Raw genomic sequence first — 24,352 nt, forward strand, 5'->3', positions numbered from 1 at the left:
ATCACCTTGCCCTCCTGCATAAGCACACAACCCAGACCATTATGTGAAGCATCACTATAAACATCATATGGTCTGCCTGGAGCTGGCTGTGTCAAAACTGGAGCCTCAGTAAGCATCGCCTTAAGCTTCTCAAAGCTACTCTGGCATCTATCAGTCCACTCAAAACGGACATCCTTACGGAGAAGTCTAGTCAAAGGGGCTGCAATAAGAGAAAACCCCTTGACAAACCTCCTATAATATCCAGCCAAACCTAAGAAACTGCGAATCTCTGTGACATTAGTAGGTGGCTTCCAATCAAGCACTGCCTCAATCTTCTTCGGGTCCACCCGAATACCCTCTGCAGAAACAACATGCCCTAAGAAAGCAATCTCAGTCAACCAAAATTCACACTTACTGAGCTTGGCATACAACTGTCGGTCTCTCAAAGTCTGCAGAACTATTCGTAGGTGATGATCATGATCCTCTCTAGTCGGAGAGTACACCAAAATATCATCAATAAAAACCACCACGAACTGATCCAAATAAGGATGGAAGATCCAGTTCATCAGGTCCATAAACACTGCTGGAGCATTAGTCAACCCAAATGGCATCACTAAAAACTCATAGTGACCGTAGCGTGTCCTGAAAGCAGTCTTAGGTACATCTGATCCCTTCACCCTTAGCTGATGATAGCCTGATCTCAGATCTATCTTCGAGAATACACTAGCTCCTCTCAACTGATCAAACAAATCATCTATCCGAGGTAATGGATACCGATTCTTCACAATAACTTTGTTAACTTGTCTGTAATCAATACACAATCTAAGTGAGCCATCCTTCTTCTTTACAAACAATACTGGAGCACCCCATGGAGATACACTAGGACGAATAAAACCCTTATCAAGCAACTCCTAAATCTGTATCTTTAACTCTTTCAATTTAGCAGGCGCCATCCGATACGGAGCAATGGATATCGGTGCAGTACCAGGCATAACCTCAATACCAAACTCAACCTCTCTCTCAGGAGGTAAACCAGGCAACTCCTCTGGAAACACATCCGGAAAATCACATACTGTGGGTATATCATGGACACTAGGAGACTCTGACTCTGGAGCAAGTACATAGGCTAAGTAGGCCTCACAACCATGCTGGATCAGTCTTCTCGCAGTAGAAGCAGAAATAACGTTAGAGAGGTAATCCGACCTCTCCCCCACAACTACAATCTCCTCTTCAGACGGAGTCTGAAACGTAATCCTCTTACGTCTACAATCAACAATGACCCCATGTCTAGACAACCAATCCATACCCAATATCACATCATACTCCCGAAAAGGCAACTCTATCAAATTACCCGGAAATACATACCCATGAATGACTACAGGGCAATCTCTATACACCCGATCAACTACTACACTCTGACCCAAAGGGCTAGTAACCTCAACGCTGTGCTCTAATGTCTCAGCATGCATACTACCCTGTCTACCCACATGTATGCATATGTATGAATGCGTGGAGCCCAGATCAATCAAAGCAAGTACAAAAGTGTCAAAGATAGAGAAGGTACCTGCAATGACGTCCGCCGCATCCCGCTGCTCCCTGGTCCTGATGGCATAAGCTCTCGCCTGTGCTCTAGCCTCTGGTCTCTCCACAGTCTCAGACACAGGTCTCTCACTCCTAGTACCATATCCCTCACTACAGCCTCTCCCTCTACCTCTCTGAACATAGGAAGCTGGCCTCCCAACCTGGTGAGCTGGACGAGTCACAGTCATAGGACAATCCCTAATTATATGCTCAGTGGATCCACATCTATAGCAAGCTCGCGTAGCTCTCCAACACACCCCAATATGTCTCCTGCCACACTGACTGCAAATCGATAGACCTGGCCATGTAGCACCTCCACCACTAGCAACAGATGAAACCGGAGGAGCTGATCTCGGAACTATACCCCGACCAACTGTCTGGCCCGGTCTGGCCCCCATCTGCGGTCCGCCTCTAAATCTCTTGCTACTAGACTGGACCCCTGAAGTCTGTCCAGACGTAGCACTCTGAAATCTCTTATACTGACTGCTCTGCTGGATCCTCTGACCTCTGGCCTGTCTCTCATTCCGAATAAGCTCAAGCTCTGTAGCAGCCTTCACCAAACCAGCTAATGTAGTGTGGGGCTGGGATGTCAAGTGCATCCTATACTCATCCAGTAACCCCTTCCGAAACCGCTTACACCGATCTGCCTCAGTAGGAACCAACTTAGAAGCATACCTACTCAACCGCAGAAACTCCCGCTCATACTCGGAGACAGTCATCCGTCCCTGCCTAAGCTCAAGGAACTCTGCTATCCTCTGATCTTTGTATAACTCCCCTACATATTTCTCCCGAAAAGCAGAGAGAAAGAAATCCCAAGTAACATCCTCAGCTCTCGATGTCTTCACCATAGACTCCCACCATAGGTAAGCCTCTTCCTTTAGCAAGGAAACAGCACAAATCAATCTATCTGCAAGAGTACACTGCATCTGGTCCAAAACCCTCTCTGTAGCTTGGAGCCAAAATTCTGCTACAGAAGGATCATCATCTCTCCGACCCATAAAATCCTCAACACGATACTTCCTTAGTCTCTCTACAGGGGCTAGAACTGGAACAGGGGCTGGTGCGACTGGAGCCTGGGGAACAGCTCCCGCAGCCTGCCTCAATGCAGCTACCAACTGCTGTACCAAATCACCCTGGTTAGGCCCCGCAGGACCCGCAGTAGCCTGCCCTACAGCTGAGGCGCGCTATGCATCGGAACCCAAAATCCCACCAGCATCACCACCGGTTGGCCTACCGCCCTCTAACATAGCACCCTCTGGAGGGACATAACTGTCCACCTCCTCATCCGGTAGGCGCTGAGACATCACTAAATACCTACCAAGACCAGCGGATTCGCATCAGAGAGAAATTCCCAAAACAGACTAATATGGCATGTATTTAACTTAAATCACTTATATCATGACTCCAAATCGGATAAACTCTCATACCAAATCATATCTCCTAGAATCGTCTAAACCTATGCTCTGATACCACAAAATGTAACACCCACCGGCCAATCCCGAAGAACCAGACGGCGGATGCCACAATCGGTGCCGGAGCACCGTCTTATGTCACTTATTAAAGCTAGATCACAAATTAGAAGTGGTTAAATTTTCATAAGGAGGCAAGTAATTAACATTTTGTTTTTTTTTTTTTTTTTTTGTTAACGAAAATAATATTTAAGGAAATTCCTACGAAAATTTCGCAAGAGTTTCCCCTAAAAATTAACTTGCCACACAAAGAAAATATACACACTTCCAATTTTCTCCAAAACCCCAAAACTCCAATTCAACACAACATACCACAAGCACTTCTAAATATCCATCTCATCATACCACGTTTCAATCATGCATAGTAGAGCCCAAATCAAAAACATTCTTTCACAAAAGCAATAATTATAACTCAAAACCTCTTCATTTAGTACTCATCAGTTCAAAAGTTTTACTCAAAACACTATAAATGTATATATACTTAATATAGTAGAAAAGTACATAAATCAAGAACTTTTCAGCATTTGCATAAACTTGACCTCTGCTAGGTTTTTAACACATAAATTGCGTTATGGGTCTCCAAATTGAATAAAATCAGATTCATTAGAAAGCTAAGACAAAATTATACAAATTTTCAGAAGGGACCACAGCCCAGATCACAGAGTAAGATAGCAAAAAAAAACTCAGAACACAGACCAACAGATCAGACCTGATTCAGCAGAACCAAGTCCAATGTTTCTTGAATTCCTACTTTACCAAACACTCAAATGAAACCAATCCAGAACGAGAGAATTTTCAAGACATAGGGAAACAACTTTTATGAAGAACTCAGAACCTAATCTTGTCAGTATAGTGGTCAAAATGGACACTCAATTTAGTAATGCATGTGGCCCGACACAACAGAGTCAGTTTGGGTGTTTCAGCCATAAGTTGAGCTATTTATCTCCAATTTGGACACAAGAGGATGGGTTGGAAAGATAAGAAGTAAATCTATAACTTTTATGAAGAACATAAAACGTTATTTTGCCATTTGAGTGGTCAAAATGGACAATCATTTCGGATAGACAGGTAAGACATCATAACAGAACCAGTTTTGGTATTTAAATCATAAGTTGAGCTACAAGTATTGGAATTAGACATAAGAATACGTTTTGGAAAGCTGAGAAATAGAGCTACAACTTTCATGAAGAAGTCAGAAACAGATGGGAAGCATAAAGGGGTCGAAAATGAGTTCCAATCACACGGCAGAACACATCTCACATTAAAATTCAGCAATTTCAACAAAACATACAAAGTTCCCAAAATATATTCAAAACCCTAACCATGTAAAAACAACTTAAACAAGTGAAATTATGATTGCACTAACCTTATTAACAAGCTTGGAAAGCCTTACTCCTTGGCTTTCTCTTTCCCCTTTGAGGATGGTTCTCCAACCTCTTCAAAGCATGAAAAATCAACATTACAAGCAAAACTTGACAAAAGAAATAGTTGGAGCATGATTTAATGCATCAATAACATGTCTAAACCATGAATTCTACTTAAAAATTCACAAAACTCAAAAACCACAACTTACTTGCTTCAATGGTAACTTCACTTCTCTTTGCTTTTAATCACCAAACTCAACTTCTACTTCTTAATTCTTAAGAATTAAGTACTAATCTATGGTTTAATTAGCTAGTTTGGTGGTAAATTTGGAGGTAAGAAAATGAAGAAAATGAAAGAAGAAGGAAGAAGATGGAAATGGCGTGGAGAAGAGAAGAGAAGAAAACAAAAAGTGTTGTGGTGTTTACTTTTAAGTGCCAAAATCAAATTTGACTTCCTAAAATCATGCAAAATGTGTGGCTAAGATCAAGTCCTAAGTAATCTCATCCAATGGCTCTAAATATTCCTCAAATAATTCTCTTCTACTTCTTATTTAACTCCACCAATTAATTAAATTAACTCCACTAAAATAATTCCTCATTTATTTCTTAATATACCACACTAGAAATATTATGCATTCAATACATAAACTCTCCAAAAATATTCATTAAATATTTTCTACCCACCTAAATCATGCAAACATGCTCCAAAAATAGTAAATAAAATATTAACTATGCATAGTAATTTTTCCGGACTAAAATAATACCAAGTCCCGGACCGATGGTACTATTCACAGACCGGTAAATCACTATTACCGACACTAAAAGAAAAATCAGTCTGTTACATGAAAACCCGAAAGGGCAGCTTAGGCAAAAATTAGAGCTTGAAATAAATAAAGTTGGAAAATGCTTGGAAAGCTAAATGATATTCTCAATTTAAGCTAAAAAGTCAAACCTCATTCCAATAGCAGCCCAAAGTCAGGCGGAAAGCAAAAAGTCTAATAAATAATAAAGTCTAAACCAGAGTCTCAAATAAAAAGCCAAAAAGGCAAAACATCCAAAATCCAAAGCTAACACAAAAAGTAAAAAAAAAACAATAAAGTCCAAAAGCCTATAGGAGTCTAGGTGTCTCGTCTCCTCCGTGGAGCAACATCCTCTGAGTCATCTCTAGCAGTTAAGCTCTGTCCAATCTCGCCTGTCCGAGGGGCCAGCACAATCTCCTCACCAGTCCCAACCTCATCATCAGCGTCAGCCTGAACCCAACCTTCGAGTACACTCAGTAGTGCAGTCCTCCTTGGTCTCTCAATCGGCCAGACAGCAGTAATGAACCAAGCCCGATACTCAGGAGAAGTCTGAACACTGGCAGGATTAGGTAAAGTCCTAACCATACGATGATCTCTAACCCAAGCCCTAAGGACGGCTCGGGTAACACCCGGGGTGATGGCTGCATCAGCTGAAAAGTCATCCATAATCGAAACAGTCTGGTCTATCCCCATTTGCCTCAAAACGCGCGAAGCGCGATACCAAGTACAGTGTGTGAGGCCTAAAACGTAAACCCGAGAATGGCGAAAGCTAGCCTGAATAAAGAGGGTGAGGTTGTACCAGGAGATGAACCATAGTATCTCATTTGGACCCAATTCAATTAGCCATGAAGTCCATGCATCAGTAGATGGGTGTGTGATCAAGATCCTCCGCATACGATACTGAGTGGGGCTATAGGGCAGGAGAGTAGGAGTAGCAACCACTTGAAGGTGGTCCTTCAACCAAACCTGAGTAATGGATCTTTTCTATTACAAGGGAAGAAAGTAAAAAAGAGAAGAAAATGAGGAAAGATAACAAGGGGAAATACCTGGAGAATGATGGGAGAGACTGTCCAGTCATCGAACCCTAAAGCAGCCCTGTCAAGGCTCCTAATAGTCTCGGCCAGCACAATGCCACCAATGCAGCCCATATCCTCCATTTGCCGAACCATGGGGCAAAGACGCAAATCCCCAAAGCCTTGGTCCCGGTTCAACAAGAAGCCAGCCAATAAACAGAAAACCAAGGCCCGCATCCTCAGCCTCATCCGGTCTGGGTCATCTAGACAAGCCTCTGAGAATTCGTCAATCAGGGGCAGCAAGATTGCTTTCTGGTCATCAACGATCATAGCCCTAGCTTGGGGTCGGCTGAACTGAAATAGGGTTTCAAACGACCTATTATACCCAATTTTTACATCATGCTTGACCAAAGGGGCATTGGAGTCACACCCTATAATAGCACAAAACTCCTCAAAAAGAGGGCACATCTCCTCCATCATGGCCCCAAACCAGAAAACGTGGGCTTTAGGGTCCCAAAGTCTAATACAGGCCCATAAAAAATCCCAATCAACTACTACACTCCTAAGAGTAATAACAGGAGAAAGACCGTACCTCCCCAAATTGATCTTTTCAACTTTGGAGAGACTCCTAGTCCAGCTGTGCATGCTATGGTTGTAGAAGAGATTCATTGTTTTTTTATTTATTTTATTTTTTTTCCCTCTTTTTGTTTATTAAAAAATAATAATAATAATAATAAAGAGAAAAAATAAAGAAAAAAAAGAAGAGAGAAGAAACTGACCAGAATTGCTGTTTGGCTCGAAAAAAGAGTGAATAAAAAAAAAACAAAGCCAAAAGCAGCTTTTATAGAGAAAAAGCCCAGCCCGGCGGCCCAGGCCACCGGAGCCGGCGGCCCAGGCCGCCGATGACGGTGGCCACCGCAAAAAAAAAAATGTTCTTTTCAGTACTAAAAGGAAAAAAATATATTTTCCATAAAATGGGCAGAAACAAAATCCTATTTTCTTTCATATTTGATAACCATGCATACATATTTTCAGTACTAACCAAAGTGCAAGTACAAATAAAGTTCAGTACAGAAAATACAGTAAGAGAAAAATAAAGGAAAGCAGGAAAATCTAGTAGCTATCAGCGGCGGGGCCTCCTCCTCCTCTGATCATCAAAGGCTATCTGAGTCCAGGCCGCAGCTAGTTCTTGCTGCATCCTGAGAACCAGCTCCATCATCTGATTGACCAACCCGACAGGAACCTGGAAATCATACAAAGGAAAATACAAGTCAATATCAAATCTCTTATGAATCTTTTTTGTGAGAGAGATGTGTCAGGCTTTACCTCAGTGATGTCCTCGGAAGGAAGAGCCGGGCGATCCACACTCTCCAGGGAGACTTCTCGAAGAGCTGGAGGGCTGTCAGGAACAAAGTAAGGAATACTGTATGGTAGACGTAGATTGGCCAGGTCTGGGTGAAGCAACCCGGTAGCCTCCAAAATAGCCCAGGGAGCCCTAAAAGGACCTGTCGATCGGCTAGGCCCGGCCTGCGACGGACCCCCAACCGGAGTGGAAGAAGTGGGATCGGTAATGGGCCTCCTCCTTGGAGTCCCAGTCGAGGGACCCGAAGCCCGAGAAGAACGGGTGCCAAGTGGCTGAGAAGGAACCGGCCCTTGGAAACTATCAAGCTGAGATCCAATGGGCGGCATCAAAGAGATTCCGCAGAACTCATCGTAATCTCCTCCCATAAGGAACTCCACATGTGGGATACCCTCAGTATGAGCAGCAGTGAGCGTCATCTGCCTACCTGCTCGCATGTCCTCAGGAGGGGAATAAGGGACAATGCGACAACATCTTATCTGAATGTCCACTCTCTCGCCCAAATAATATCGCCGCAGGATGGGGTGTGACAGGACCACCCTCCGCCGAGACAAGGCATCTGACCGCTGGAAATCAGGATCGGCTTGAATCCAGCTCTGTAGACGGGCAGTCATTGGCCCCACTTCAGCCTATAAAAATGCAAATATGTTAATAAATCCTTTTTATTTAACATATCTAAGAATCACTAAGCACATACCTGCTCAAGAGGACAAGTATCAAAAAAGGTTCTCAGCTCCTTCAGCGATTTCTTGCGCCGAACGGTATGAAGGTTTGATTTGTACCATCTCCAAGCCAAAGGCACCAGCCCTGATCCGAGATCAGTCTGAAGCCGCTCTGGGCGAGTGTAAGGAAAGTACTCGAATGCCCAAGTCTGCGAAACAAAAAAAGAGAATCAGTGAAAAAGAAAATCAAGACGAACAGAAAAGCACAGAAAAGAAGAATGTTCTTTACATTACCTCCTAGAAATAGTAGGTCCCGCTGAGTTTGCAGTGACCTCGACTCAGATCGCACATATCGTCGTACATGCGGCTCAGAATAGCACCGGCCCAGTCATACTCCGCCAAATGGGCCAGATTTTCCAAACTCTTCAAGATAGAGGGGTTAAACTTCTCCTTCCTGTTGGACCAGAAGGTCAAGGCAAACAGCAGCAACAAGGTGAATCGGGCCACCTGAGTAGCCGTCAGCTCTCCCCGCCTGTATCTAGCATAGATGCCAGGGGCCTAGAGGGATAACCAGCATCTAGAAATGCTCAAAGCAGGGGTAGCAGAGCCTGACTCGACAATCCGTGGTAGGTCTATCCCAATCAGCTCCACCATCCGGTCGGGGGAGATCTCAATCCTCCAGTCATCATATAGCTCGATCGGTCGAATGCCGAAAGGGATCCCGGAGATCACCGAAAAATCCGCAGGGGTCAGTGTCAATTCGCCCTAAGAGAAGTGGAAAGTATTGGTGGTGTCCCCCCATCTCTCAGCCAAGGCACACAATAACTCCTTGTGGTTGCTCCGACCCATGTCAAGATGTCTCAGATAGCCCAGATAAGACGGACGGATAATCTCGCCAACCGGGTTGTTTTGATCAAATATTTCGAGTGGAACTTCAGCCACAGAACTCTCACCCACATCCAATTTAATACGGGAGTCCTAAAAGGTAAATCAACCTAAGAGTTACTCCTCGGTTCCTTACTAAGGGTAATATCTTAGTTCTACCCTAGCATGCATACTAATAAAAAAAATAAGCACAGGAAATTTTTTAAAATTCACAACAATTGGCCTAAGGCCCAAAAATTCACGATTTGGCCTAAGGCCCAAAATTTCACGATTTGGCCTAAGGCCCAAAAATCACAATTTGGCCTAAAGCCCGAAAATTCACAATTCAGCCTAAGGCCCAGAATTCACCATTTGGCTTAAGGCCCAAATGATAAATAATATGCAAAGAAAAGTGAAAGAGAGCCTACCTGGGCGAAGATGCCGGTCATGGAGGCGTGAGTATCAGCATCTACCATAAGATCGACCTCGTTGAGAGAAATCCCCAGAGACTCGAGAAAATCCTCACCGCTGCTGTAGCTTGGGGAAGTCATGATCAGGAAGTTGAGAGAATTTGAGAGACTTTTGGTTTTGGAGAGTTTAGAATTAATGAAATGGAGAATTTCAAGCCATTTATAAGCAAATAGCCAAAAGGCGGGTCTTCTGGACGCGTCCGATTTTCGCCTCCAAAATTTGCGTTTCAGACAACCACCGACTCCCATAAATCATTTTTTTATGGTTGCTGGTGGGGGGCAATTGTGAATACCCAAATTTTGAGGCTCAAAGAGCCAGTTTTCCCGGAATGCAAACAGTCCGACCGGACCGGAGGATATCCAAAAAGTTCACCGGAAGTGTTCCAATATGGTACTAGAAACGTCCGGAAAATTACGAGGATCACGGAACTGGTCTCGGAATATTTTTTGGAGGTCTGGAACTTCCGGAAAAACCTCCGGAACAAAAAATAGCAGAACCACCGGCTTCGGTGGCTCGGGCCGTCGGACCCGGTGGCCCGGGTCGCCGGCCCCAGCGGCCCAGGCCGCCGAGCTCAGGCGACCCAGCCGCCGAAACAGTCCGTTTCGCCTATAAATACAGCCCCGGTGTGACCTTTCAACTCACTCAGTCTGTGTTGACGGACGCTCCTTCTCCCCTACGCTCCTTGCGATTCTTTACTGCTTTTCTGCATTTTAGTTTAGCTTTAATTGCTTTCTTGCTTTGTTAAGTGGTCATTAAAATCAAATTAATTAATATTCCCTTAACGAGGAGCTTAACCTGGAGTTAAGAAGTGGCCGTCGGTTAAATCAGGTACATGAACTAAACTCTGCCTATTTAATTTTAGCACTTCATGCATGCTTCTCTTCTACTCCTAATAACTCTACAACTGCATAAATGCATCCATGTCATCATTAGGCAAACAAATTGCCTCAAGTAAATAAATTTAAGCTAAACCCCCGGTTAATCAATAATCGTGGTGTTAAGCTTAAATCTGACAATACTGGCTAAAAAAAAGCCTAGTTAATGAATAACTATGGTGAAATTGCCTTTATTTCGAACAAATTCGGCTTAAGTCCAATTAATCAATAATTGTGACTAAAAGGCCTTAATTCAAACACGTTTTTCTTGGCAATAAAATTGCCTACATTACAATTCGGTTAATCAATTTTTGGCAAACACATTGCCTATAAACTAGATTAACTACTTTCAGCGACAAATCGCTTAAATCAATTCTTTGGCAAAATGCCTTAAATTAATCACCTTTTTTGGCTAAAAGCCTTCGAATAATAAATTTTGGCGACAATCGCCTAAATAATCATCTTTTGGCAAACAGATTGCCTAAATCAACCTTTTTTGGCTAAAAGCCTTCAAATTAATCAATTTTTTGGCTAAAAGCCTTAAAATCAAGCATTTTGGCGACAATCGCCTAAATCACATCAATTTTTGGCAACAATTGCCTAAATTAATCTTTTTGGCTAAAAGCCATTAAAATCAACATTTTTGGCATCAAATGCCTAAAAATCAATCAATTCTTTGGCAAAATGCCTAAACAAAATGCACGAAGCATACACACACTCATGCATAAAGCATCCCCATTCAAAGCCCTCTAAAAGAGGCCTATCGAACTACGTCGACTTTGATCTTCCATTCAAACGGAAATACGTAGGCACGTTTGGGATTTAACCCCGAGCGGCAAGTCAAAATCACATAAACATTTTTCATTAGGTCCAATTACTTCATCTTCCTTGCAAGCATTCATTCATTTGGTTAGTTTATCAGCATGACATAGTCTCGGGATCCACCTCGGGTTCGTAGACCATGCCTTAAACATTGGGATAGTTAATCTAGCAATTAGGTTAATTAAAATTGGAGTCACTTAGGGTTTTTTCCTAGTTTACCCTAAAATAATTAAACAAGGTGGCGACTCATACATTCACGTGCATTTCTGTCCTTAATCACATGCATTCATATGCTATGCCGATGATATTTGGGGGAGGGGTTCACATATCCATAAAGGATTGGAGGTATATGTGGACGATATGGTGATCATGACAAAAATACAGGAAGAACACACGGAGATGTTGGAAAAGTTCTTCGCACGGGTCAAACAATATAACTTAAGACTCAATCCCAAGAAGTGCGTATTTGGAGTAACGAAAGGGAAATTGTTAGGTTTTGTTGTAGGACCTAACGGGATTGAGGTTGACCCAGACAAAATAAAAGCCATTCAGGATATGGAATCGCCAAGAACAGAATGTCAGGTGAGAAGCTTCTTGGGAAAAATTCAGTATATCAGCAGGTTTATCTCTAGGTTATCCATCACTTTGTGAATACTCAAATTTTGAGGCTCAAAAAGCCAGTTTTCCCGGCCGCGGCGGTGGCGGCCGCCGCCGCCGGCGACAGCGGCTGCAGTCGCCTGTGAATACCCAAACTTTGAGGCTCGAAGAGCCAATTTTCCCGGACTGCAAACAGTCCGACCAAACCAAAGGCCATTTTGGAAGTTCACTGAAAGTATGCCAACATGGTAGTTGAAACATTCGGGACGTCGCGAGGATCGCGGAACTGTTCCCGGAATTTTTTTCGGAGGTTCGGAGCTCCCGAAAAAGCCTCCGGAGCGAGAAATAGCAAAACCACCAGGCACGGCGGCTCTGGCCGCCAACTGCCAGCGGCCCAGCCGCCGAGCCCCGGCAGCCCGTCCGCCGAGCCCCGGCGGCCCAGCCGCCGAGCTCAGCCGCCGAACCCCGGCGACCCAGCCGCCGAGCCCCGGTGGCCCCGGCTGCCCAGCCGCCGAACCCGGCCGCCGAAACAGTCCGATTTCGCCTATAAATAGTGGCCCCGGCACTCCGTTTTCCACACTCAGTCTGTGTTGACGGACGCTCCTTCTCCCCTACGCTCCTTGCGATTCTTTACTGCTTTCTTGCATTTTAATTTAGTTTTTATCGCTTTCTTGCTTTGTTAAGTGGTCACTAAAATTAAATTAATTAAAATTCCCTTAACGAGGAGCTTAACCTGGAGTTAAGAAGTGGCCGTCGATTAAATCAGGTACATGAACTAAACTCTGCCTATTTAATTTTAGCATTTCATACATTCTTCTCTTCTACTCCTAATAATTCTATAACTGCATAAATGCATTCATGACATCTTTAGGCAAATAAACTGCCTCAAATAAATAAGTTTAGGCTAAATGCCCGGTTAATAAATAATCGTGGTATTAAAGCCTAAATCCGACAATATTGGCTTAAAATACCTAGTTAATTAATAGCTATGGTATAATCGCCTTTATTTCGAACAAATCTGGCATAAGTCCAATTAATCAATAATTGTGGCTAAAAAGCTTTAATTAAACACGTTTTCTTGGCAATAAATGGCCTACATTATAAATCAATTAATCGCTTTTGGCAAACAAATTGCCTATAAGTGAGATTGATCCTTTTTTAGCGACAAATCGCTTAAATCACAATTTTTGGCTAAAAGCCTTCAATTAATCACTTTTGGCAAATAAATGGCCTTAAATCAACCAATTTTGGCGACAATCGCCTAAATCACATCAACTTTTGGCAAAAATTGCCTAAATCAATTCATTTTGGCTAAAAGCCTTAAATCAGTCATTTTGGCGACAAACGCCCGAATAATCACTTTTGACAAACAAGTTGCCTAAATCTTTTGGTTAAACGCCTTCCAATACCAACTTTTGGCACAATCGCCTTAATCACTTTGGCGACAAATCGCCTAACCAATTTTTGGCAATAAATTGCCTTAATCACATCAAGTTTTGGCAACAATTGCCTAAATCAATCTTTTTGGCTAAAAGCCATTAAAATCAACATTTTTGGCATCAAATGCCTAAAACAACCAATCTTTGGCAAAATGCCTAAACAAAAATGCACAAAGCATGCACACACTCATGCATAAAGCATCCCCATTCAAAGCCCTATAAAAGAGGCCTATCGAACTACGTTGACTTTGATCTTCCATTCAAACGGAAGTACGTAGGCACGTTCGGGATTTAACCCCGGGCGGCAAGTCGAAATCACATAAGCATTTTTCATTGGTTTTATTACCTTGCAAATCATTCAGTCATTGGTTAGTTTAGCAACATGACATAGTCTCGGGATCCACCTCGGGTTCGTAGACTGTGCCTTAAACTTTGGGTTAATTAATCTAGTAATTAGGTTAATTAAAATTGGAGTCACTTAGGGTTTTTTCCTAGTTTACCCTAAAATAATTAAACAAGGTGGCGACTCACACATCACGTCCATTTCTTCCCTTAGTCACATGCATTCATACGCATGATATTTTGGGGAGGGGTTCACACACTTGCGCTCCGATCTTCAAGTTGCTTAAGAAGAATCAACTAGTTAGATGGAACGAGGACTGCCAGAAAGCCTTTGACCATATAAAGGAGTACTTAATGAATCCACCAGTGTTGAGTTCGCCTAGACCAGGAGAGCCTTTAATTCTGTACCTATCTATAGAGGATGCAGGAGTTGGAGCTATGTTGGTACAGTCAGATGCTGCTGGAGTAGAAAAGGCCATCTATTACATCAGCAAGAAATTACTACCTATCGAGGAGAAGTATAATTTGGTGGAGAAAACGTGTATGGCAGTGGTGTGGTCGATAAAGAAGTTGAGGCCTTACTTGGATTCCTTCAGGGTCATTTTCGTTTCTAAAATTGATCCTATGAAGTATCTTCAAAAGACACCTACTTTAGAAGGACGGCTGTCCAAATGGCTAATTTAGATGTCCAGTGTAGATGCAGAGTTTATCACAAAGAAGACGGTCAAAGGTCGGGTTGTGGCAGAATTCCTGGCTGAGAATCCAATTGCAGATGATGAATCATGGGAATTGGAATTTCCAGATGAACATTTGTTGTGTTGAAACACGGGCCTGGAAACTGTACTTTGATGGGTCAGCGAACAGAAATGGAGCTGGAGCTGGAGCTGGTATCGTGATAGAAGCACCCAATGGCGAGGTGACAATAATGTGCAAAAGATTGTTGTTCCCAGTCACCAACAATATGGCCGAATATGAAGCGTGTATCATGGGGATTGAGGCTCTTCTTGCATCAGGCGCTGAGGAAGTCGAGGTGATAGGAGATTCACTGTTGGTTATCGAACATGCTAACGAGAGATGGAAAGTGGAGGAAGAAAGGTTGAAACCCTATGTTGAGTACCTGTTGAAGAAGGCAGCACTCTTTGATAAGATCACTTTTACTCACATAGGAAGAATTCATAATAGAATCCTAGATGCTTTGGCAAACCTAGCGTCAGCTTTACAGGATTTGAGTAAAGTCCCAAAGAAGCCATTTATCATTACCGCAGCAAATATCCCATGCTATGAAGAACATTTTGTGAACCAGGTTGAGTCAGAGGAAGAACCTTGGTTTATGGATATTCTGCGGTACATGAAAAACGGAACCTTTTCTGATGACGCAACAAAGGAAGACCGTTCGGTTCTAAGAAAAATGGCTTTGAGTTATGTCCTGGCCGATGGTGAACTATATAGGAGGGCCTGGGACGGAATGCTGCTAAGATGTGTAGGTAAGAAGGAAGGAGAAGAGATTATGAAGAAGATCCATGAGGGCGTCTGTGGCACTCATTTGAGTGGAATGCGTTTGGCTAGAAAGATCATGAGGCAAGGCTACTTTTGGGTGCAGATGGAAGGTGATTGTGTCAACTATGTTCGTCATTGTAAAGTTTGCCAGTATCATGATAACAAAAGCCATTTGCCTACTGTTGAACTCCATCCAACAACTCCTTCTTGGCCTTTTTCAGCATGGGGTATAGACATCATCGGCAAGATCACGCCAGCAGCATCGAATGGTCATCAATATATTTTGGTTGCAGTAGACTACTTTTCTAGATGGATTGAAGCTCAATCCTACAAAACCTTGACTGCCAAACAAGTGGCTAGATTCATTGAACAGAATATTTTCTATCGCTATGGTGTTCCTCATCACATAGTCACGAACAATGGTTCTCACTTTCAAGCAGACGTCGGCCAGGTGTTATATAGATATAAGGTTGAGCATCACCATTCTTCCCCCTATCGACCTCAAGCTAATGGTGCAGTGGAAGCCGCCAATAAGGAGATTAAGAGAATCCTGTCCAAAATGTGCGAGAAGTATAGAAGCTGGGCTGAGAAACTTCCTTTCGCGCTCTGGGGGCATCGCACTACTTTCAAGTCAGTAAATGGAGCTTCTCCTTTCGAACTTGTATATGGGATGGAGGCAGTGTTACCTGTAGAGCTTGAAAAGAAGTCTCTCAAGGTTCTTGTGGAAGCTGGTCTGACCGAAGAAGAATGGGTCAAGAAAAGGTATGAAGATCTAGCACTTTTAGATGGCAGAAGATTGTACGCCAGATTCCAAGATCAGATGAGAAAGAGAAGGATAGCTCGTTTCTACAATAAACGGGTACATCCAAGGGCTTTAAAGAACGGAGACTTAGTGTTGGTCAGATTGTTAGACCACGAATCCCAGAGTCATCCTGGAGGGAAATTCAGACCCAACTGGCATGGACCATTCAGAATTCAGAAGCTATTAGCTAAAGGTGCCGCTGAGTTGGTCACTATGGAAGGGAAGCCTTTCAATCGGATTGTTAATCAAGACCAAATGAAAAGGTTCTATGTCTGAAATGATGATTTCGATTAAAAAAAAAAAAAAGGGGCCAGGTTGAAAACCCAAAAGGGCGACCTAGGTAAGAAATGAGCTCGCTAGGTTGAAAACCCGTAAAGGGCGGCCTAGCCAAAAGTTAGAGCATAAAAATATAAAATAAATAAAATCATCGGGATTAACGCGTGGTGCTTAGTTTAAATGCGAAATCTATGCCATGCGTTCGTGACATGTTTGCAACTGGTTGCTTAATGCCATCAATCTGGCTAGAAGGAGAATAGGCGAATAAGTAGTTAGGATGAACAACCATTGTATTAAAATAGTTTTTCTTTACTTTTGTGTAATGTTGAAAGAAGTAAGATTAATAAAGAGCTTGAATTTCAAATTTTTCTTCCCTTTTGTTTCTGGGGTATAAGTGATGATTACAAGACCTTCCTCTCTGCTTGTTTGATTGGAATTTAAGATGTCTTGGCTGCTGGTCCTGCCTGAGTAATGAATTCTTTTAGACAGCGATCAGGAGAACACATGCCTTTTTCTCAGTGGTTTCCTTGGAAGGATCGATAAGAAAAACCACGAATAAAAAAACCTTAGCACTTAGTAGGTTCATGCATACATAAAGGAGTTGCATATGTTATTTTTGTGTGAATATTGCAGGTAAAAAAATGGTCGCCCCATCTTTTTTTTAGTCAAGATGTAAGCTTCTGTCTTTAGTCAAAACAATCTGCTTTTATGTGCTTTCATTTATTAACCCAGGGGCAGGAGGCCCAAATGCTAACTCAGCAAATAACTTCGAAAGAAAAGATTTGTTGTCTTTTGTTGCCTCAGTGTACAGAAAATAGGAACCAATAAAGACAAGAACTACCAGAGATATTCATTGGAAAAAAGGGGGGATACATTAATTGGGAGCTCATGGCCCCCCGGAATACAGGAAACTGAAGGGAAAAGGCAGTAGCAACAGCATTTATTCCAGTGGGTGAATCATCAGACACCAATCCTTTCAAAACCTAGTATCATCACTGGGAGTAAAACCAGTCAATGTACTCGGGCGTCACGGTGTCCTGCATCACCCCTTGACCCATGTACCAGGTGTTTCGACTCCGCCAACGATCAGTTAGGTTGGTCAACAGATGCTGTGTCATCAGACCACTCTCGAAGTTATGGATTCTGGGAACGCGTTGTACGACACCATACTGACGGTTAATCTTGTCTGGGAAGTAGGCCATGGAACGATTAAGACTGGCGTACAGCACATAACTAAGGTTCATACTCCCGGCTATGACCAGTCTAATCCTCCACCAAGGACAAGTCCACCTGATCACGGGGTTGTCTCCAAAGTCAAATTGTCCTCGGGAGCGAGGCCGAAAATTGGCAGGGCCATAGGTTGGAATCAAACGAGCTGGGACTGGAGGAATCAGGCTTAGCTTATCTAGAGCCCAGGCTTGCAACAACATCGGGCAACCTCAATGGTGAACATTAAAGTTGGTAACATGAAGGGCAATATACCTAATCCAGCACATGGTCTCTCCCAGGATCATCATAAAGACGGTGCGATGGTACACTTGCATGTCACGGACAACGGTCAACAGTCGGAAATCTCCAACTCCAGGTTGGTGGTTCTTCATGGCATACATATTCAACAGCAGGAAACAACAAGCCCGAACCCAAGAGGGGTTCGCATCCATGGATCGAACTCTGGTCAAGAAAGGTTCTAAGGGAACACCTTGATCCGGGTCTATTCCGTCAAGAAGATAAACCGGGCATAGAGCTGCAACCTCGGACAAATCATATCTAGGGCCTGGGGGCAAAGCGGGTGTCTCATCTTGTTCAGGGTGATGACCCATCACGGCACTGTTGACGCGTAATTTTATGCCCCCACCTAACCCGGTGATGATATTGTGAACCCCTCCCCCGGAAACATAGGCATATAATGCATATGACTAAGCGCAGAAATGCACGTGAATGTGTGAACCCCTCCCCCCGGATACTAGTGCATATAATGAATATGACTAAAGGGCAGAAATGCACGTGAGTGTGTGAGTCGCCACCTTGTTTAATTATTTTAGGGTAAACTAGGAAAAAGCCCTAAGTGACTCCGATTTTAATTAACCTAGTTACTAGATTAATTATCCCAATGTTTAAGGCACAGTCTACGAACCCGAGGTGGATCCCGAGACCATGTAATGCTGATCAACTAACCAAAAGAATGAATGCTTTGCAAGGTGAATGATGTAATTGGACCAAACGAAATGTTTAAGTGATTTCGACTTGCCACCCGGGGTTAAATCCCGAATGTGCCTACGTACTTCCGTTTGAATGGAAGATCAAAGTCAACGTAGTTCGATAGGTCTTCTTTGAAGGGCTTTGAAGGTGTATGCTTAATGCATGAGTGTGTGTATGCTTTGTGCATGTTCGTTTAGGCATTTTGCTAAAGGATCGATTGATTCGATTAGGCGTTCGTCGCCAAATGTGTTGGTTTTAAGGCATTTGTGCCAAAAACGGTTGTCGGGCGATTTGTCGCCAAAATCGTTGATTTTAAGGCTCTTAGCCAAAATGGTTTATTTAGGCGATTTTATCGCCGAAAGTTGTTGATTTTAAGGCTTTGAGCCAAAATTGATTGATTTTAAGGCTTCGAGCCGAAATTGATTGATTTTGAGGCTTTTAGCCAAAAAGTGTTGATTTAAGCAATCCGTTTGCTAAAATGTGTAATTTAGGCGATTGTCGCCAAAATGGTTGATTTTAGGGCCTTTGGCCGAAATGTGTCGATTTAGGCAACCTGTTTGCCAAAAGTGTTGATTGGGCGATTGTCGCCAGAATTGATTGATTTTAAGGCCTTTGGCCAAAAGATTGATTAATTTAAGGCATTTTGCCAAAAAGTTCGATTTAAGCGATTTGTCGCTAGACAGTGGTTAATCTAATTTATAGGCAATTTGTTTACCAAAATTGATTAAACCGTAGGCAATTTGTTGCCAAAATGTGATTGATTAAACTGTAGGCAATTTGTTGCCAAAACGCGATTGAATAAGGCTTTTAGCCACAATTATTGATTAATTGGACTTTTAGCCAGATTTGTTCGAAATAAGGCGATTGAACCATAGTTATTAATTAACTAGATTCTTTTAGCCAATATTGTCGGATTTAAGCTTTAACACCACGATTATTAATTAACCGGGCATTTAAACTTAATCGTGTTTAATTGAGACAGTTTATTTGTCTAAATGATGACGTGAATGCATTTATGCAGTTGTAGAATTATTAAGAGTAGAAGAGAAATATGCATGAAGTGCTAAAATTAAATGAGCAGAGTTTCGTTTGTGTACCTGATTTAATCGACGGCCGCTTCTTAGCTCCAGATTAAGCTCCTCGTTTAGGAAATATTAATTAATTTTAATTTGTTGAATTTTAGTGGGCAAATATCACAATAAAAATGCAATAAAAATTAAATTAAATGCAAAAAGCGGTAAAGAAATCGCAAGGAGCGTGGGAGGGAGGAAGATCGTTCGTCAACACAGACAGGGGTGTCAAAATTGAAGAGGTAAGTGGCCTTTTATAGGCAAAAAATGGGTCGCTGCCGGCGGTTACTAGGGCTTTTTCACTCCGAAGGAGTTTTCGGGAGTTTCGGGTCTCCGAAAAATATTCTGGGACCTGTTCCGTGATCGTTGCGACATTCCGGACGTTTTAAGTACCATATTGGCATATTTTCGGTGAACTTTCCGAAATGGCATCTGGTCCGGCCGGATTGTTTGCACAGTTGCTGTAGCAAAGTCAAAGTTACTGTAGGCAAGTCAAACTAATTGGCAAGGCACTGTAGCAGGCTAGACTGTTTACAGTCTGAGAAAACTGGCTTTTGAGCCTCAAAATTTGAGTATTCACAGTTGCCCCCCACTGGCTATCATAAAAATGATTTAAGAGAGCCAGTGGCCATCTGAAGGAGCAAATTTTGAGGATGGGCAGAAGAGGAAACCCCGCCGTTGGTTTTTTTTTTTTTTTTTTTTTTTTTTGGAATGAAATGATCAAATGCATGGATCTATGTTTGCAACTTAAAGATGTTTTTGCCTCTTTGAGGACTTAAAAAGAAATTTTGCCTCTTAGAGGACTTGAAAAAGAGGTTTTCCCCTTAATGAGGGCTTTGAAAAGAGATTTTGCCTCTTAGAGGACTTGAAAAGACGTTTTTCCTCTTAATGAGGGCTTGAAAAGACGTTTTACCTCTTAATGAGGGCTTGAAAAGACGTTTTGCCTCTTAGAGGACTTGAAAGACGTTTTGCCTCTTAGAGGACTTGAAAGACGTTTTGCCTCTTAATGAGGGCTTGAAAAGATGTTTTGCTTCTTAATGAGGGCTTGAAAAGAGATTTTGCCTCTTAATGAGGGTTTGAAAAAATGTTTTTCCTCTTAATGAGGGCTTGAAAAGAGATTTGTTTTTTTTTTTTTTTTTTTCTTTGAGAACCAAGGGTCCACCTAAAGTCGAAATGATCAAATGGTCAAATGGCTTGGTTTTGGATGACAAATGGTTGGTTCTTGGTTAGGGTTTCACCCTGGGTTGTGTATGTGTTTTTTTTTTTTTTTTTTTTTTTTATAATACTTGCCCCTGAATCAGACTCGGAGGATTTTGCCCCCTGCTTGAGAGAATTGATGCCCTTATTAGCTGAAATAGAATTTCTTCTTAATGAAAGACTAAAAATTCTATGATTACTTCTGTGATGGGAGAATGGTGAAGGTTCTTATCACTTCTTGCCCCCAGAATGGTGCTGACCATGGAATACCTCAAAACCTTGGTGTTGTACTTGTCCAATCGATTGAGGAATCAAAGAGAACAAAGCCACTTATATGACTCGAGAAAATGGACAATGTGGATGACATCGCTCGTCTGAAAGGATCGAAGATACGATGGCCCGAGTGGAGACGAGGTATTAAAGAATTACCTCTCAACGATTATGTTTGACATTTTTTAGGGTCTTTTTGGAAACCCCGGGGATTGAATTGACATTTTCCTCTCTCTCTTTTTTTTTTTTTTTTTCGAGGAATGACTCAAAGAGTGGCGCTTTCAAAATGAACTTTTGAGAATGACTCGATTTTTGTGACTCGTTGTGGAATGACCACTGGTGATGGAGACTCGATTTTAGAGGCTCATTGGAGACTCGATTTAGAGACTCAAATTTTTCTTGTAGTGAATTTTGACTTCGAAGGGATTCAGTGGTTCCTGGAAAAAATGATTTATATACTCCTGAGAAGACCTTTGAAAGCACTTTTTTTTCTTTTTGCCTTAACTTTTGCCTAGTAGCCGCCCTTTCGGGTTTTCGACTCTAGCAGGCTCTTTGCCCTAACTTTTGCCTAGACCGCCCTTTCGGGTTTTCAGCCTAGCGGGCTCAATTCTTGCCTGAAGCCGCCCTTTCGGGTTTTCGACTCCAGCTTTTATTTTTCTTTTCTTTATTATTTTTATTATTATATTTTTTTTATTGGCAAAGAGAAAATGCTTTTTATGATGCACACTTATGTTTGTGACCGCGCCTTTGTGGCTGCCTACGTATCTCCAAGAACTCTTCGGGGGATGGGGAGAATCAGGTCTTTCGTAGTTCCTTCCGGGATGCGAACTTCGTGCTCGGCTGGTGCGGAATTCATCTCCGTCTTGATGTTAGTGCGGAATTCCTTTCCGTCTTGGTGCGGCATTTATTTCCGACTTGCTGTTGGGGCGAAATTCAATTCCGACTTAATGCTGATTGTGGAATTCATTTCCGATTTGATTTCTTCGGGATTCCTTCCTGACTTGATATTAATACAGAATTCATTTCTGACTTGATTTCTTCGCGGGATTTCTTCCTGGCTTGATGTCTTTGTGGGATTCCTTCCCGACTGATGTTGATGCAGAGTTCATTTCTGACTTGATTTCTTCACGGGATTCCTTCCCGGCTTGATGTCTTTGCGGGATTCTTTCCCGACTTGATGTTGATGCAGAATTTATTTCTGACTTGATTTCTTCGCGGGATTCCTTCCCGGCTTGATGTCTTTGTGAGATTCATTCCCGACTTGATGTTGATGCAGAATTTATTTCTGACTTGATTTCTTCGCGGGATTCCTTCCCGGCTTGATGTCTTTGCGGGATTCTTTCCCGACTTGATGTTGATGCAGAATTTATTTCTGACTTGATTTCGTCGCGGGATTCCTTCCCGGCTTGATGTCTTTACGAGATTCATTCCCAGCTGGATGTTGTTGAATCAACTTATTGACTCGAGCTCGTATGATAGAGATGACCCTAGGCGAATCTGACTTTGTTGTTGTAGTGGTTTTACCACTGGTTGACTGAAATATGACTTGTATTCATCACAAAGAGTTTTGAATACCCACATTGTGGTGGTAACTTGAGTGGCTTGAGTGTTGAAGAAGCTTTTATGCTTTGAGCTTGTGGCTTCGCCATGTTTGAATTCTTGAGGTTAATTTGATTCTTTTTCTTGAACTTTATCTTCCTCTGAATTTGAAACTTATTTCCTCAATGGTTCTCCTCTCCATAAGGAATTTTGAGGAGACTCTTCCTTTTCCTTGTTTTGAGAAATGGTCCTTGTTTATAAGGACACTTGTACTTGTGCCATGCTTGGCGCTTGATTTTCAAGGTGTTTGTTGTCTTCCAATTTGTGGAAATGACTGCTCCTTTTATGCTGCTTTTTCAAAATGTGAGCAGCCGCTTGATCTTTGTCCTTATGGCTGAAATGATTAGTCATCTACCCTTGATGGGCTTGAATTTAACGGAGAGCTTGCAGTTGACCCGTTTTTGACAACTTGATTTCCTGTAGCTTTGTCCTTGATTTCTTTCTTTTGTGCAGAAGTTCCTTTTCACCTATTTTTTTTCTTTTTGTTTGTTTGCTTCCTTTTGACCAGGGGTTCCTCTCGTCCTGTTTTTCCTTTTGCTTGCGTAGAAGCAGCCTCTCCATAAAGAATTTCGAGGCAACTTGATTCTGAGATGACTTGAGTAGTGTATGGATAGCATTGCGACTTCGTGCAGACCCAACCCAATTCCAAACATAACTTCTTTATTCTGTCGCTTTTAAGCTCAAAATTCAGACGCCTCTCCGTTGGAGCATCTTCCTTTCCTGGGTTTTCGGAGAAACCATTCTGGCCCTAACCCCTTCAGTTGGCTTTGCCTCGGTACTGTTTGAAGTCTTGCATACCCTTTGCTGGATCCTTCCCATGATTACCCTTCAAAAACTTCCCTTTTGATGGTGCTTCTTAGGATGCCCCCAGCTTTGACTGATGCAGAGCAAATGAATGCATTTTTCTTTGCCAATTTTTATCCTTTTTTTTTATCATCATTCTTTTTTTTTTTTTTTTTTTAATTTTTTAATTTTTTTTTTTCATTTTTTTTTGTGCTTTCACAGGAAAGGATAGAGAAAGAGTATAAGCATGATTGGAATATAAACTGATCCCTTTTTATTGATAAGACAAAATTTGTGTACAAAAGACACTTAGATTTACAAATGAAAATTTGAATAGAAATGAAAATGAAAAGAAAAAACTAGACCCTAAAAGATAGACTCTAGGTGGACTGTGATGGACTAGGATTGGGTTGACTGTAGTGACTTTTTTCTTCTCGATGCTTAAATCGATCAGACAGGTGTTGTTGGTCTTGAACAATTCCTTTGTTCTTTTGGAGGTTTGATCTCGACCTTCTCAGACACAAACTTCATTCATTTCTAAGCAAAGTTCGAAAAGATCAAACGATTCTTGTTCAGCAATTTGTTTTTTTTTTTTTTTTTTTTTTTTTGCATTGATCCCATGGTTAGGCAAGGGATTGGTTGATATTCAGCTTGCTCTTGGGGATGATGGACCCATTGTCAACCAGGTCTTGTAGACGATTTTTCAAAGTCCAGCATGATTCGGTCTTATGCCCATGTCCTTGATGGTACTCACAATATTCATTGGCTTTGAAATTCCGAGGCAGGGGGTTCAGTAATGGCCTTGCTTCTAAGGGCTTTAATAACTTTGCTTTCACTGCTTCTCGGAACACCAAAAGGATTGGCATGCTGAGATCAGTATATTGCCTCCTTGGCTGATTGTTTCCCAAATTCCCAACACGTAAAGGATTCGTGGGGATTATACTGGCTATTTCATTTGTCTCACTGGACCAAGCATGATTCTGCTTCTTGTATGAGTCTTCTTTGAGTTGACCCAACTGGA

The sequence above is a fragment of the Jatropha curcas genome, chromosome 11, assembly GCF_041381405.1.
Source record: "Jatropha curcas cultivar XTBG-Jc1 chromosome 11, XTBG_Jcur_1.0, whole genome shotgun sequence".
Classification (NCBI taxonomy): Eukaryota; Viridiplantae; Streptophyta; class Magnoliopsida; order Malpighiales; family Euphorbiaceae; genus Jatropha; species Jatropha curcas.